Source organism: Nicotiana tabacum, chromosome 8, assembly GCF_000715075.1.
Source record: "Nicotiana tabacum cultivar K326 chromosome 8, ASM71507v2, whole genome shotgun sequence".
Lineage (NCBI taxonomy): Eukaryota > Viridiplantae > Streptophyta > Magnoliopsida > Solanales > Solanaceae > Nicotiana > Nicotiana tabacum.
The window spans coordinates 114979885-114989672 of NC_134087.1; the positions used below are offsets into that span (position 1 = coordinate 114979885).

General features: G+C 39.5%; 1 non-coding gene across 1 annotated transcript; it reads right to left on the reverse strand.

Annotated features, from left to right (window-relative positions):
• Positions 1–9466: 9466 nt before the first annotated feature.
• LOC142163634 (small nucleolar RNA R71) lies at positions 9467–9573 on the reverse strand. The gene has a single exon (XR_012694580.1). It is a non-coding gene; the product is annotated as a small nucleolar RNA R71 (small nucleolar RNA).
• Between the last annotated feature and the right edge of the window lie 215 nt (positions 9574–9788).

Below are 9788 nucleotides of genomic sequence, written 5' to 3' on the forward strand. Positions count from 1 at the left end.
GTGACTTGGTCCGTCCTGTAGCGGCTATTAAGCCACGTATGTGATATGAAATTTTATGATATCCCATATTTTAGAAATTGATACTATATTTTGGGTTGTACGCCATGTTTGGGGCCTTGTGCCGACCTGTTTAGACCTTTTGGGTATTTTTACTACTTTCCTCACTCTATTTGTTTTGAAAGCATATCCTCAGTCATGTTTTATTTGTTTATTGTTTATATCTGGTTTCATCAATCTACTTCTTGAATATGAAAACTGTTTGGGGCTGAGTTCCCTGATTTTCACTGATATGCCCGAGTGGCTGTGAGGTTAATGATTGAGAGAGGTTGAGGACCTAATGGTGAGGATTATATATATATATATATATATATATATATATATATATATATATATATATATATATATATATAGATCAAGTCAAATGCCGCAGCAATACTATATGTATATATTATGGATTTGGCTGCACGCCGCCAGCGATTCTTATATAGATCGGGTTGCATGCCGCAACGATATATATATTGGATTGGGTTGCACGCCGCAGCGGTTATTACTATTTTTGTTATTATGAGATATCTATTGAGCTGGAGTGCTTAGTGTGAGTACTGATTGACGAGAGCTGAGTCACGAGTGACTAAAAGGCTTGCCCGAGGGGCCCGTTTATGACATTTTTTGCTTTTACTATTCTTTTTATACTGAGCCTCAACTGAAAACTGTTAAATAAATGGTTTCAAAGTATTTTTAATTGAAACTGAAGTTTTACGAGATGGCTGGCTTTTAAATTGCAGAATTCGACTTGAAATTTCTGTTGAGACTTATTATATGATTTTTACTGCTCGTCATTGCACTCATACCTTATTTACTTTTGTTACTTGCTGAGTTCGTGTACTCACATTACTCCTTGCACCTTGTGTTCAGATCCAGGTGCCCGAGCAGCAGAGTGAGGGTTCCCAACACTCTCAGAGCTTTACCGGATACTGCAAGGTAGCTGCACGGGTTAGCAACCCTACTTTCCTCCTTAATATCTTAGTTTTCTGCTATTTCAGACTTATGATGTATTAGTCAATCAGTTTGGGTTGCATTTAGAGGCTCATGATTTGTGACACCGGATTATTGGGCTGTATTGGTATATTGTACTGGTTTCTGTTTTACTCATCTATTTCATATGATGAATTTGAGAATTATTTGATACTAGAAAATTATTTCTATAAAAGATTTCGTTGTGGTAAATATTCGGTTGGCTTGCCTAGTACTGTGATAGGCACCATCACGACCGGGGCATTTGGGGTCATGACAAATTGGTATCAGAGCCTAAGTTACATAGGTCTCACGAGTCATGAGCTAGTTTCGTAGAGTTTAGTGGATCGGTACGGAGATGTCTGTATTTATCCTCGGGAGGCTGCAGAACCTTTAGGAAATCCCACATTCTTGAATTTTTATCGTGCATCTTTGATTCAGCTTGAAATGTAACTCTTGAAATTCCTTCCACGCGTTTGTATGCATGCATGAATGCTCGGTATCAGCTGTGCATCTATGTCTTGTGATTCCTTGACTGGAGGGCGAGATGTGATTTATGAGTGTTAATATTTGACCAGTCTGGAGGACTTGAGGCCGAGTTTTGCCTATAGCTTGAGCACTGAGGCATTGATTGTGTGAGCATGTGCTTTTGGATTCATGTGTTTGGTAGTGTCCTTATTAGTGAAAGTGATGGCTGGATGGCTACGTGATGAGTATGATGTAACTGCGAGATGTGTTCATATGATTTGGATGTGACGAGGAGGGTCTTCTTGAGAGTAGAAAGAACTATTTGGTGCTTTATTTCCATCTTGATATGATGTATAGCCCCGAGTTGAGGGTGTGTTGAAGGATCTTTTCATATTGTCTAGTTGGGGAGTGAAGTAGATTTCACATTGTGATATGAGTTCAGACTCAGTAAGAATTGAGTGATTGCATGAAGTTTATGACGGTGGAAGGGTATAAAGAGTTGTTAGTCTGAGACAAAGCAAGTGGGTTATCTCCTGCGAAGCGTTTTGAAGTTGTGTGATCCTTATGTCATTTGTCGGAAGACCTCTTTTACTAGTGAAATATATGTGTTGCAATTTGAACTTGGGTCGCTTAAGAGAGTGGGCTTAATTGTTACAAGGGTTAATGCGAGATTTGCAGAAGATTTGAAGTACTAAATGGTTTGTGTTGCACGAGCTTATGAAGGATTTAGTTTAAACTCACCACAATATTATGGCAGTAATAGAGTATATGTATTATGAGTTATTTTGTGTTTTGATCTATGGCTTTGAGCCAAGTGGGGGAGTCTTCTATTGATTAGTTGATTGTACGGTTATATGCTATGTTGGTTCCAGTTTGAGGCGTACTGGTGAATCAGTTATGGATTACGGAGGTTGAGATCAAGGATGGCTCGAGTAAAGGAAATTTCAATAAAGGTTATGTTATGCTTTATGGGTGTGTGAGAATCACGGAATGACTTGAGTTGTTATTGATAAAGGATGTACGATGTATAGAACAAGAAGTTGCTTGGTTGCATTAAGGTAAGGTTACATTCTGCGGTGTCAGAGTGCTATTGGAGCACAGCTCGTTTGGTCCGTTTGATCGGTCTAATTGCGGTTTCAGTAGAGTGGATGACTCTCAAGAATGGTTTTAATGGGTTCAAGAGTTTACATGTAATAATTGGAGATTTTCAGGTTGTATATTTGGTTAGAAACTGAGGTTTGCATTGGAGGGTGTCAAGACTCGTGGTATTTCTATATCATTATGCATTCTACACATCAGTATCTGGAAGGTGAAGGTAATGGTCTTAGATTCGCAGGAAGTCTCTTCAGGGAAAGTATTTCGAATGTGGTGCTTTTGAGGATATTTGAGAGAGTAGTCAGCGGCTTATGAACCGTAGGACGGTGTGGCTTTATTCTTAGGTCTCGTGTGGCGAGTCTGGGTCGAGGATTGTGGTGTTATAGCGAGAAGAAGTATCAATTTGAAGGTAAATCAGAAGGAACTTGGATAGATGGGATAGCTTGGTAGTAGGTTGGGTCGGCACAGTAAGGATATGATTAGTTCTTTGGGTGCTTACGAGGTAATAAGTTTCTATAGGTGTTTTGCGGCAATGCTTTTGGGTTTTAGTGGACCGCGTAGCTTGGTTGAGTTATAAGGATTCAGTCTTGACGGTTTAGTTTTGTGCGAATGGAAGTCGGAGAGTTCTTGATGGTTTCTACCACTATTAGAGATGTATATTTTCTATGAGCGCGAGGAGTATGGGATTTATAGTAATTTTCTTCTAGAAGGGATCACTGGAGTGTTCTTGGCTAGTTGAGTACGTAGTTGCTTTTGGCTCGGAATGGATATGAAGTTCTCATGTTTATACTATGATGGTATGGTATATGCGGTATGTTGTGTAGGATTGAGATTTGCATGTGTAAGGTCACGGTTCAGTTTTGAAAGGAAGGTCACAAATTCTTAGGTAGCATGGACAGTTTCAGATGACTAGATAAATGAGATCATTGATTGGTGTATCTTGATGAGGATATAAATTTTAGAAAGGGCGATGTGTTTGATTTGAGGATACTTCATTAGTATTGCGGCACTCTCTTGTTGGATCGACTGCTGATATTGGAGTTTGCTGGATGGCATAGAAGAATTATACGAGTACCTCTCGTGGAATGATTGGGTATTAGAGGTGTGTTGTATATTCAGACGATGGAGTTGGGATCGGATATGGTGATTCGTGTGCTGTATGGATTTGGAGAATGAGAGTCCTTATAAATAGGTTAGGTCGTCGTTGTGGACCGCTTATATCGGTCTTGTGTGGTAACTATTGGAGGTTTGGAGACCCGAGTGGATCCTTGTTGCTTAGTATGCTAGATTTTGGTGTGATATGGGGTATGGACTGGTTGTCTCCATGTCGTGATAATTCTGGGTTGTTGCGCTAGGACGACGACATTGTCTATGCCGGGAATGCCACAGATTGAGTGGCGAGGTTCGATGGATTATATTCCCAGTAGGGTGGTTTCATTTTTGAAGACCCAACAGATGGTTGGGAAGGGTTATCTTTCTTATTTGGCCTTTGTGATGGATGTTAGTGCAGAGACTCCTACCATTGATTCAGTTCACATGGTTAGGGATTTTCCGGATGTGTTTCTTGCTGTCGGGCATGTTGCCAGACAAGGTTGTTGATTTCGGTATTGATTTGGTGTCGGGCACCGTATCGTATGGAACTAGTGGAGTTAAAAGAGTTGAAGGAGCAGCTTCAGGAACTCCTTGATAATGGGTTCATTGGTAGGCCAATAGGGATGTGTGTTCTACATCGAGTCGGCTTGGTTGACTCCGAGTTGTATTGTTGAGGGATGTGTTGATTCGATTGTTATTGAGCTTGATATTGATCTGGGGAAATCTATGAGTTACCTTTCCGTGTTGCGAGGCATTAGGATTTGTTGGTTGTAGGCACATGTTGTGAGGTTTTATTGGGGTCTCTCAGTGGGATTCAAGCGGGAAGAGTATTGGGTACTTCTCGGTGGATGGCGTATAGTTGTGTCCTTTTGGGTTTGTGTAATGTTATGTCAATTGCTTACCGTGGTTATGATGATTTGCTTTGGTTCTATACATCAAATTGCACGTGGTTGTAGATTTTGAGCATAGTGACTTGAGGTATTTCATGTGGACCGGTGTTTTGATAGGGTCGCGCATTGCAGCGAAGTTATGTGGAGGTATGACCCTTCGGGTTAGATTCGTGTGTTCTGTTTCTACGATGTGTGATGGGTTCTCAGCATTGTGTGTGGTGGTACTGGTGAGCTTGCGGTACAACTCTCTCATTTGAGTCATTTTTCATGATTTGTGTACGTTCGGATATTTGCTTATTGGTACGTGGATTGCACGAGTGGTGGATTTAGATTGTATTGATGTGTCATGTCACCAGAGTGGTTGTGTTGGATTAGATGAGATGGTTGGGATCTAGAATGAATACAAACGGATTTGGTTTCAGCATGTTGGAAGGATAATATCGATGTTCGTCTCAGAAATTTGCTATGGTCCCTGCCAAAGGAGATCTGGCTTCACGAATGGTTGATCTGAGGAATGGTTATGACTTTCTACGTGTTTCATTTATCATTGGCAGTATACGTAAGTGTTACAATAAGGCTTTATTTGATAAGAGGTTTATTATTGATTGTTCTGAGCAACTGCTGTGATCAGAAGTTATCGCTGTGAGAGTTTGAGCTATGTGGTATATCATGTAATTGCATCTGAGGCTGCAGGTATGGTTTGTTACAGCTAGTTCGGGCTTATTCAGAGTATAGATGTTAGATTCTGATCTTGAAGATGATTTGAGAAGTGGAGATGTGGTTCTAAGGTTTATAGGCTACGTTGGATTTTGAATCTTCAGTTACATTGTGTTATCGGACCTATATGAGACAGGGTGACGTGGGATCACCCCCGGGTATGCACATGGTAAGGTTATTGTTATGCTGGCTTTTAGAACAACTCTGGGCACGTTTGCGGACGAACATATGTTTAAGTGGGGGAGGATGTAACGACTCGACCGATCGTTTTGAGCTTTTGCATTTCGCTCACCAGTTCTCGGGCATGACTAGCCCCGTGTGCTGTATTATGACTTATGTAAATCATCGGTTTTGATTTTCATGATATTCAGAATAGATTTGGAAGAAAAATTCTATGTTTGAAGCTTTAAATTTGAAAAGTTTGACCAATTTTTGACTTTTTATTATTCGATCTCGGATTTGGATTTTTATGATTTGGTTAGCTACGTTAGGTGATTTTGGACTTCGGAGTGTGGTCAGAATGTGTTTTGGAGGTCCGGAGTAGATTTAGGCTTGAGTTGGCGAAATTGAAATTTTGGCATTTTCCGGTTGATAGGTGAGATTTTGATATAGAGTTCAGAATGGAATTTCGGAAGTTGGAGTAGGTCCATTGTGTCATTTGTGATGTGTGTGCAAAATTTTAGGTCATTCGGACGAGGTTTGATAGACCTTTTGATCGAAAGTGGAATTTGGAAGTTTTTGGAATTCTTAGGCTTGAATCCGATGTTAATTTGGTGTTTTGATGTTGTCTTGAGCGTTACGAAGTTTGAAACAAGTTTGAATGATGTTATGGGATATGTTGGCATGTTTGGTTGAGGTCCAGAATGCCTCGGGTTAGTTTTAGGTGGTTAAACGAATCAAATTTATGTTTGGAAAGTTGCAGATTTCTGCTGTTGGTATTGCAGACATTTGTCCTGTGCGATTGCGATCGCATAAGCTTATCCAGCGGGGGTGAGATTTTGTTCAATGCGATCGCATAGCTGAGGACGCGATCTCATAAGGCTGCAAGGTTCTTTTTCGTGAATGCATGTGGTAGGTCGCGGTCGCGTAAGGTAAAGTAGACCAAAGGTTGACCACACGTTATTCTTCGCGAATGCGATCCCTGGTCCGCGATCGGGTAGGTGTAGGCTGCTATGTATCACGTTCGTGTGGGGAACGACGCGTTCGCGTAGGGTAAATTGTGGGCTAGCGAAGTTTGTGCTTCGCGATCGCGATTAAGTAATTTTAAAAGCTGGGAGGAATGTTTAAAAGGCCATTATCGCGATTTTTGGCCAAAGTTCACCATTTTTTACTCGGTTTTGGACCTTCTTGAGGGTGATTGAAGAGGGAATCAAAGAAAACTTCTTCGAGGTAAGATTTATGGACTTAATACTCGATCCTATTGTGATTCCTACGTAATTAAAAATGAAATTTGGGGGATTTGAAGCCTAAAATTGGGGAGTTAGGGCTTGAAAAATGGAGACCTTAATCTAGGGATTTGAGGGGTTATTTGTGGTCGGATTTTGGTATTCTTGGTATGTATGAACTCATTGGAGGATAAGGATTCCATTGTTGTTACTTTTATCGAATTTTGAGATGTGGGCCCAGGGGTTAGGTTGGATCAATTTCGGGATTTTTGATATAATTTGATTATTTTCGCATGGGCTTTGATCCCTTAGCATATATTGATGTTATAATTCTGATTTTGGATAGATTCAACATGAGTTGAGGCCGAGGCGAGAGGCAAAGGCGTCGGGGAGTAGTATTTCATCCGGTTTGAGGTAAGTAACCATTGTAAATCTGGACCTGAGGGTATAAAACCCTAGTATTTCGTATTGTTTTGATAAATGAGGTGGCACACATGCTAGGTGACGAGCGTGTGGGCGTGCACCGGTAGGGATTTATGACTTGGTCCATCCCGTAGCGGCTATGAAGCCGCATATGTGATTTGAAATCTTATGATATCCCGTATTTGAGAGATTGATACTATATTTTGGGTTGTACGCTATGTTTGGGGCCTTGTGCCGACCTGTTTAGACCCTTAGAGGTATTTTTACTATTGTCCTCACTCTATTTATTTTGAAAGCATATCCTCAGTCATGTTTTACCTGTTTATTGTTTATATCCGATTTCATCACTCTACTTCTTGAATATGAAAACTGTTTGGGGCTGAGTTTCGTGATTTCCACTGATATGACCGAGTGGCTGTGAGTTAATGACTGAGAGACGTTATGCACGATTCCATGAGGATAATATATATATATATATATATATATATATATATATATATATATATATATATATATATATATATTATGTATCGGGCTGCACGCCGCAGCAATACTATACGTATATATTATGGATCGGGCTGCAAGCCGCAATGATACTTATATGGATCGGGCTTTATGCCGCAGTGATATATATATATATTGGATCGGGGTGCGCATCGCAGCGATATGACGCTAGGAGCCCCTCCGGAGTCTATACACCCCCAGTGAGTGTAGTCGACTATAAATTATGGATCGGGCTGCACGCCGCAACAATAATTACTATTACAATTATTATGAGATATCTATTGAGCTAGAGTGCTGAATGTGAGTACTGATTAACGAGAGATGAGTCATGCGTGACTGAGAGGCTTGCCCGAGAGGTTATACTTATGAGTGATACCTTGCCCGAGGGGTCCATTTATGACATTTTTTGCTTTTACTCTTTTTTTTATACTGAGTCTCTGTTGAAAACTGTAAATAAATGATTTCAAAGTATTTTTAATTGAAACTGAAGTTTTACGAGATGACTGGCTTTTAAATTGCAGAATTCGACTTGAAATTTCTGTTGATACTTATTATATGATTTTTATTGCTCGTCACTGCACTCAGACCTTATTTACTTTAGTTACTTACTGAGTTGGCGTACTCACGTTACTCCTTGCACCTTGTGTGCAGATCCAGGTGCCCGAGCAGCAGAGTGAGGGTTCCCAGCACTCTTAGAGCATTACTGGAGACTGCAAGGTAGCTGCACGGCGTTCGCAGCCCTGCTTTCCTCCTTCCTATCTTAGTTTTTTGCTATTTCATACTTATGATGTATTATTCAGTCAGTTTGGGTTGTATTTAGAGGCTCTTGAATTGTGACACCGGATTGTTGGGCTATGTTGGTATTTTGTACTGGTTTTTCTGCATGTTCTGTTTTACTTATCTATTTCATATGACTAATTTGAGAATTATTCGATACTAGAAAATGATTTTTATAAAAGATTTCGTTGTGGTAAATATTCGGTTGGCTGGCTTGGTACTGTGATAGGCGCCATCAGAACCGGGGCATTTGGGGTCGTGACATTATTTTTTTATATTATATAATATCTATTGTAATTATTTAGTAATACTTATAACAATAGCATTTCTTTTACCATAACTACCTTATTCTTTCATCGTTGTAATCATCTTTACTATTATTATTTATGGTTACCACATGCTACTAATTAATTACTACAATTATTTTGATTTTACTTCTAGTATTTTATTTCAGTACTATTCATTTCTAGGAACTAAGTAAAAAAAGTTTAATTTTCTTTACTTTAAGAATTTCAAGTAGTTTATGACGTGTTCTTCTACAAAAGAGCTGGCGAGTTACGATCCTGAAGTTGAAAGATCTCTTTGATTATGCAAGAAAGGACTAGCATCTTCTTCTCAACACGTACCCTACAACGGAATGGAGCATTAACTAGGTGATGACGACAACCCATAAGAAATCCCACCACAAGTCCACTTAGATGAGTTGTTTGATGAAGTGGGATCAAGACCAGCAAATAAAATCCTAAGGGATTATACTAGACTTGACCGCTTCAACTGTGAATATAGTGTTAGGAAACCTCCAGTAGCAGCTAACAACTTTGAAATCAGGACCGGCCTGATTCAAACTATTCAACAATCTTGTATCTTTACAGGAGATTCAAGTGAAGATCCACATAGTTATTTGATTCATTTTCCGAAAATTGTTGAAACTGCTAAGTATAATGGAGTACCTCCTGAACCTATCAAGTTAAGGCTATTTTCTTTTTTTTAAAAGAAGATTCCAAGACTTGGTTGCGAATTTTGCCTCAACGGTCTATTACCACATGTGACCAAATGACTCAGAAATGTTTGAACAAATATTTTTCTCCTGCTAAAACAACAAAGTTAAGACAAGATATATCTAATTTTTTGCAAACAGACACTGAGTCGGTTTATCAAGCATGGGAAAAATTAAAAGCAATGCTGAGAAAATATCCATATCATGACATTCTTGAACATATGTAGTTGTATATTTTTTTATCACGGGTTAAAACCCTCTTCTAGAAATATTATTGATGCAGCCGCAGGAGGTTCCGTAATGGGTAAAACTATAGAATAAGCATTGCAATTGTTGAATGCGAATTCTGAGAATGCCTTCCAATGGCCATCTGAGCGTGTAATCATCAAAAAGGCTGCTACAGTAAATCAGGTAAATGCTCTAAAT